We start from the raw sequence: 5,000 nt of genomic DNA on the forward strand, positions 1-5,000 counted from the left end.
TCCTACCTGTGTCCGGGCCGGGTGAGTTTCCCCGTGTTGAGTCAAATTAAGCCGCAGGCTCCACTCCTGGTGGTGCCCTTCCGTCAATTCCTTTAAGTTTCAGCTTTGCAACCATACTTCCCCCGGAACCCAAAGACTTTGGTTTCCCGGAAGCTGCCGGAAAGGTCGTCATGGTAACGCCTCCCGATCGCTAGTTGCCATCGTTTATAGTCAGAACTAGGACGGTATCTGATCGTCTTCGAACCTCTGACTTTCGCTCTTGATTAAAGAAAACATTCTTGGCGAATGCTTTCGCAGTAGTTCGTCTTCCGCCGATCCAAGAATTTCACCTCTAACGGCAGAGTACGGACGCCCCCGTCTGTCCCTCTTAATCATTACCTCGTGCTCCGAAAACCAACAAAATAGAACCGAGGTCCTATTCCATTATTCCATGCAACACTATGCAGGCGAACAGCCTGCTTTGAACACTCTAATTTTTTCAAAGTAAACTTATCGGCCACCGCCGACACTCAGTCAAGAGCACCGACGGAGAACCGAAGGTGAGGCGAACGCAACCAGTGACACGCCTTGCGACGGACCGGCGGCGCTCGCCCAAAATCCAACTACGAGCTTTTCAACCGCAACAACTTTAGCATACACTGTTGGAGCTGGAATTACCGCGGCTGCTGGCACCAGACTTGCCCTCCAATGGATACTCGTTAAGAGTTTTAGGATGTACTCATTCCAATTACAGGGCCTCGTTAGAGTCCTGTATTGTTATTTTTCGTCACTACCTCCCCGTGTCGGGAATGGGTAATTTGCGCGCCTGCTGCCTTCCTTGGATGTGGTAGCCGTTTCTCAGGCTCCCTCTCCGGAATCGAACCCTGATTCCCCGTTACCCGTTATCACAAAGGTAGGCACGTAGCGTACCTTCGACAGTTGATAGGGCAGACACTTGAATGATACGTCGTCGGTGCAGAGACCGTACGATCCGCGTGGTTATCCAGAGTCATCAAACGTCACAGGACGAACCCGGTCGGTTTTGATCTGATAAAAGCGCGCCTCCCGAAGTCGGCGCTTAATGCATGTATTAGCTCTAGAATTACCACAGTTATCCACTTCGCTTACGAGACCAAATAAACCAAGACTGATTTAATGAGCCATTCGCAGTTTCGCTTTACGAGAACTCGTACTTGCACCTGCATGGCTTAATCTTTGAGACAAGCATATCACTACTGGCAGGATCAACCAGATAGCTGCGACAGCTGCGCTCGGCCCTTGCTGGGCCGCCCGGCGCGTGCTCGTCGCATTCGTTTAAGACCGAGGCGATCGCCTGCGGCCGTACTCAGCTTCGACAGTCGCTGGCCGCGACGTCCACGCTCTCGCCGGCAGTGCCAGGCGGAGCGATTTGCGTTTTTTCTTTGCTCGCCCTCTCTCGGGCTCGATCCATTCAGTTTTGCACAAACAAGAGCTCTGCCGGCCGCCTGCAGCGGTGCCTAAAACCCGGGCATAACAATGCGACCGTTCTGCTAGGCCGACAAGCGCTCAAGCCAGACGCTCGATCGAACGCCCCCTACATATTAGTCGAGACAACGGCTCGCTCATTAGCATCGCGTTTGTACTTTAACTTTTTTCGGCTCGGCTTCTTTCGACGCCGATGCCGGCGACGCAGCACTCTCTCGCCCGCCAGCCACCGAGAAAAGGGTGCGCTCCGACCGGCCCCGCACCGCTCTTTCTTGGCTCATTCGAAATTACTGTCTTTCGCTCTGACATGCCTTACCTAGGGTTAGGTTAGTATGCTTGCACGTTTGTACTTTAACTTTTTTCGGCTCGGCTTCTTTCGACGCCGATGCCGGCGACGCAGCACTCTCTCGCCCGCCAGCCACCGAGAAAAGGGTGCGCTCCGACCGGCCCCGCACCGCTCTTTCATGGCTCATTCGAGTTTACTGTCTTTCGCTCTGACATGCCTTACCTAGGGTTAGGTTAGTATGCTTGCACGTTTGTACTTTAACTTTTTTTGGCTCGGCTTCTTTCGACGCCGATGCCGGCGACGCAGCACTCTCTCGCCCGCCAGCCACCGAGAAAAGGGTGCGCTCCGACCGGCCCCGCACCGCTCTTTCTTGGCTCATTCGAGTTTACTGTCTTTCGCTCTGACATGCCTTACCTAGGGTTAGGTTAGTATGCTTGCACGTTTGTACTTTAACTTTTTTCGGCTCGGCTTCTTTCGACGCCGATGCCGGCGACGCAGCACTCTCTCGCCCGCCAGCCACCGAGAAAAGGGTGCGCTCCGACCGGCCCCGCACCGCTCTTTCTTGGCTCATTCGAAATTACTGTCTTTCGCTCTGACATGCCTTACCTAGGATTAGGTTAGTATGCTCGCACGTTTGTACTTTAACTTTTTTCGGCTCGGCTTTTTTCGACGCCGATGCCGGCGACGCAGCACTCTCTCGCCCGCCAGCCACCGAGAAAAGGGTGCGCTCCGACCGGCCCCGCACCGCTCTTTCTTGGCTCATTCGAAATTACTGTCTTTCGCTCTGACATGCCTTACCTAGGGTTAGGTTAGTATGCTTGCACGTTTGTACTTTAACTTTTTTCGGCTCGGCTTCTTTCGACGCCGATGCCGGCGACGCAGCACTCTCTCGCCCGCCAGCCACCGAGAAAAGGGTGCGCTCCGACCGGCCCCGCACCGCTCTTTCTTGGCTCATTCGAAATTACTGTCTTTCGCTCTGACATGCCTTACCTAGGGTTAGGTTAGTATGCTTGCACGTTTGTACTTTAACTTTTTTCGGCTCGGCTTCTTTCGACGCCGATGCCGGCGACGCAGCACTCTCTCGCCCGCCAGCCACCGAGAAAAGGGTGCGCTCCGACCGGCCCCGCACCGCTCTTTCATGGCTCATTCGAGTTTACTGTCTTTCGCTCTGACATGCCTTACCTAGGGTTAGGTTAGTATGCTTGCACGTTTGTACTTTAACTTTTTTTGGCTCGGCTTCTTTCGACGCCGATGCCGGCGACGCAGCACTCTCTCGCCCGCCAGCCACCGAGAAAAGGGTGCGCTCCGACCGGCCCCGCACCGCTCTTTCTTGGCTCATTCGAAATTACTGTCTTTCGCTCTGACATGCCTTACCTAGGGTTAGGTTAGTATGCTTGCACGTTTGTACTTTAACTTTTTTCGGCTCGGCTTCTTTTGACGCCGATGCCGGCGACGCAGCACTCTCTCGCCCGCCAGCCACCGAGAAAAGGGTGCGCTCCGACCGGCCCCGCACCGCTCTTTCTTGGCTCATTCGAAATTACTGTCTTTCGCTCTGACATGCCTTACCTAGGGTTAGGTTAGTATGCTTGCACGTTTGTACTTTAACTTTTTTCGGCTCGGCTTCTTTCGACGCCGATGCCGGCGACGCAGCACTCTCTCGCCCGCCAGCCACCGAGAAAAGGGTGCGCTCCGACCGGCCCCGCACCGCTCTTTCTTGGCTCATTCGAAATTACTGTCTTTCGCTCTGACATGCCTTACCTAGGGTTAGGTTAGTATGCTTGCACGTTTGTACTTTAACTTTTTTCGGCTCGGCTTCTTTCGACGCCGATGCCGGCGACGCAGCACTCTCTCGCCCGCCAGCCACCGAGAAAAGGGTGCGCTCCGACCGGCCCCGCACCGCTCTTTCTTGGCTCATTCGAAATTACTGTCTTTCGCTCTGACATGCCTTACCTAGGGTTAGGTTAGTATGCTTGCACGTTTGTACTTTAACTTTTTTTGGCTCGGCTTCTTTCGACGCCGATGCCGGCGACGCAGCACTCTCTCGCCCGCCAGCCACCGAGAAAAGGGTGCGCTCCGACCGGCCCCGCACCGCTCTTTCTTGGCTCATTCGAAATTACTGTCTTTCGCTCTGACATGCCTTACCTAGGGTTAGGTTAGTATGCTTGCACGTTTGTACTTTAACTTTTTTCGGCTCGGCTTCTTTCGACGCCGATGCCGGCGACGCAGCACTCTCTCGCCCGCCAGCCACCGAGAAAAGGGTGCGCTCCGACCGGCCCCGCACCGCTCTTTCTTGGCTCATTCGAAATTACTGTCTTTCGCTCTGACATGCCTTACCTAGGGTTAGGTTAGTATGCCTGCACGTTTGTACTTTAACTTTTTTCGGCTCGGCTTCTTTCGACGCCGATGCCGGCGACGCAGCACTCTCTCGCCCGCCAGCCACCGAGAAAAGGGTGCGCTCCGACCGGCCCCGCACCGCTCTTTCTTGGCTCATTCGAAATTACTGTCTTTCGCTCTGACATGCCTTACCTAGGGTTAGGTTAGTATGCTTGCACGTTTGTACTTTAACTTTTTTCGGCTCGGCTTCTTTCGACGCCGATGCCGGCGACGCAGCACTCTCTCGCCCGCCAGCCACCGAGAAAAGGTTGCGCTCCGACCGGCCCCGCACCGCTCTTTCTTGGCTCATTCGAAATTACTGTCTTTCGCTCTGACATGCCTTACCTAGGGTTAGGTTAGTATGCTTGCACGTTTGTACTTTAACTTTTTTTGGCTCGGCTTCTTTCGACGCCGATGCCGGCGACGCAGCACTCTCTCGCCCGCCAGCCACCGAGAAAAGGGTGCGCTCCGACCGGCCCCGCACCGCTCTTTCTTGGCTCATTCGAAATTACTGTCTTTCGCTCTGACATGCCTTACCTAGGGTTAGGTTAGTATGCTTGCACGTTTGTACTTTAACTTTTTTCGGCTCGGCTTCTTTCGACGCCGATGCCGGCGACGCAGCACTCTCTCGCCCGCCAGCCACCGAGAAAAGGGTGCGCTCCGACCGGCCCCGCACCGCTCTTTCATGGCTCATTCGAGTTTACTGTCTTTCGCTCTGACATGCCTTACCTAGGGTTAGGTTAGTATGCTTGCACGTTTGTACTTTAACTTTTTTTGGCTCGGCTTCTTTCGACGCCGATGCCGGCGACGCAGCACTCTCTCGCCCGCCAGCCACCGAGAAAAGGGTGCGCTCCGACCGGCCCCGCACCGCTCTTTCTTGGCTCATTCGAAATTACTG

At 54.9% G+C, this 5,000-nt stretch overlaps 1 non-coding gene across 1 annotated transcript in view; it reads right to left on the minus strand.

Moving 5' to 3' along the window:
• Nucleotides 1-1,234, minus strand: part of LOC144420311 (small subunit ribosomal RNA) — a 1,810-nt gene extending 576 nt beyond the window's left edge. The window contains exon 1 of the ribosomal RNA XR_013474664.1: nt 1-1,234. This exon is cut by the window's left edge and continues 576 nt beyond it. This is a non-coding gene — a ribosomal RNA (small subunit ribosomal RNA).
• Between the last annotated feature and the right edge of the window lie 3,766 nt (nt 1,235-5,000).

Source organism: Styela clava, chromosome 2 (assembly GCF_964204865.1).
Source record: "Styela clava chromosome 2, kaStyClav1.hap1.2, whole genome shotgun sequence".
Taxonomy (NCBI): Eukaryota; Metazoa; Chordata; class Ascidiacea; order Stolidobranchia; family Styelidae; genus Styela; species Styela clava.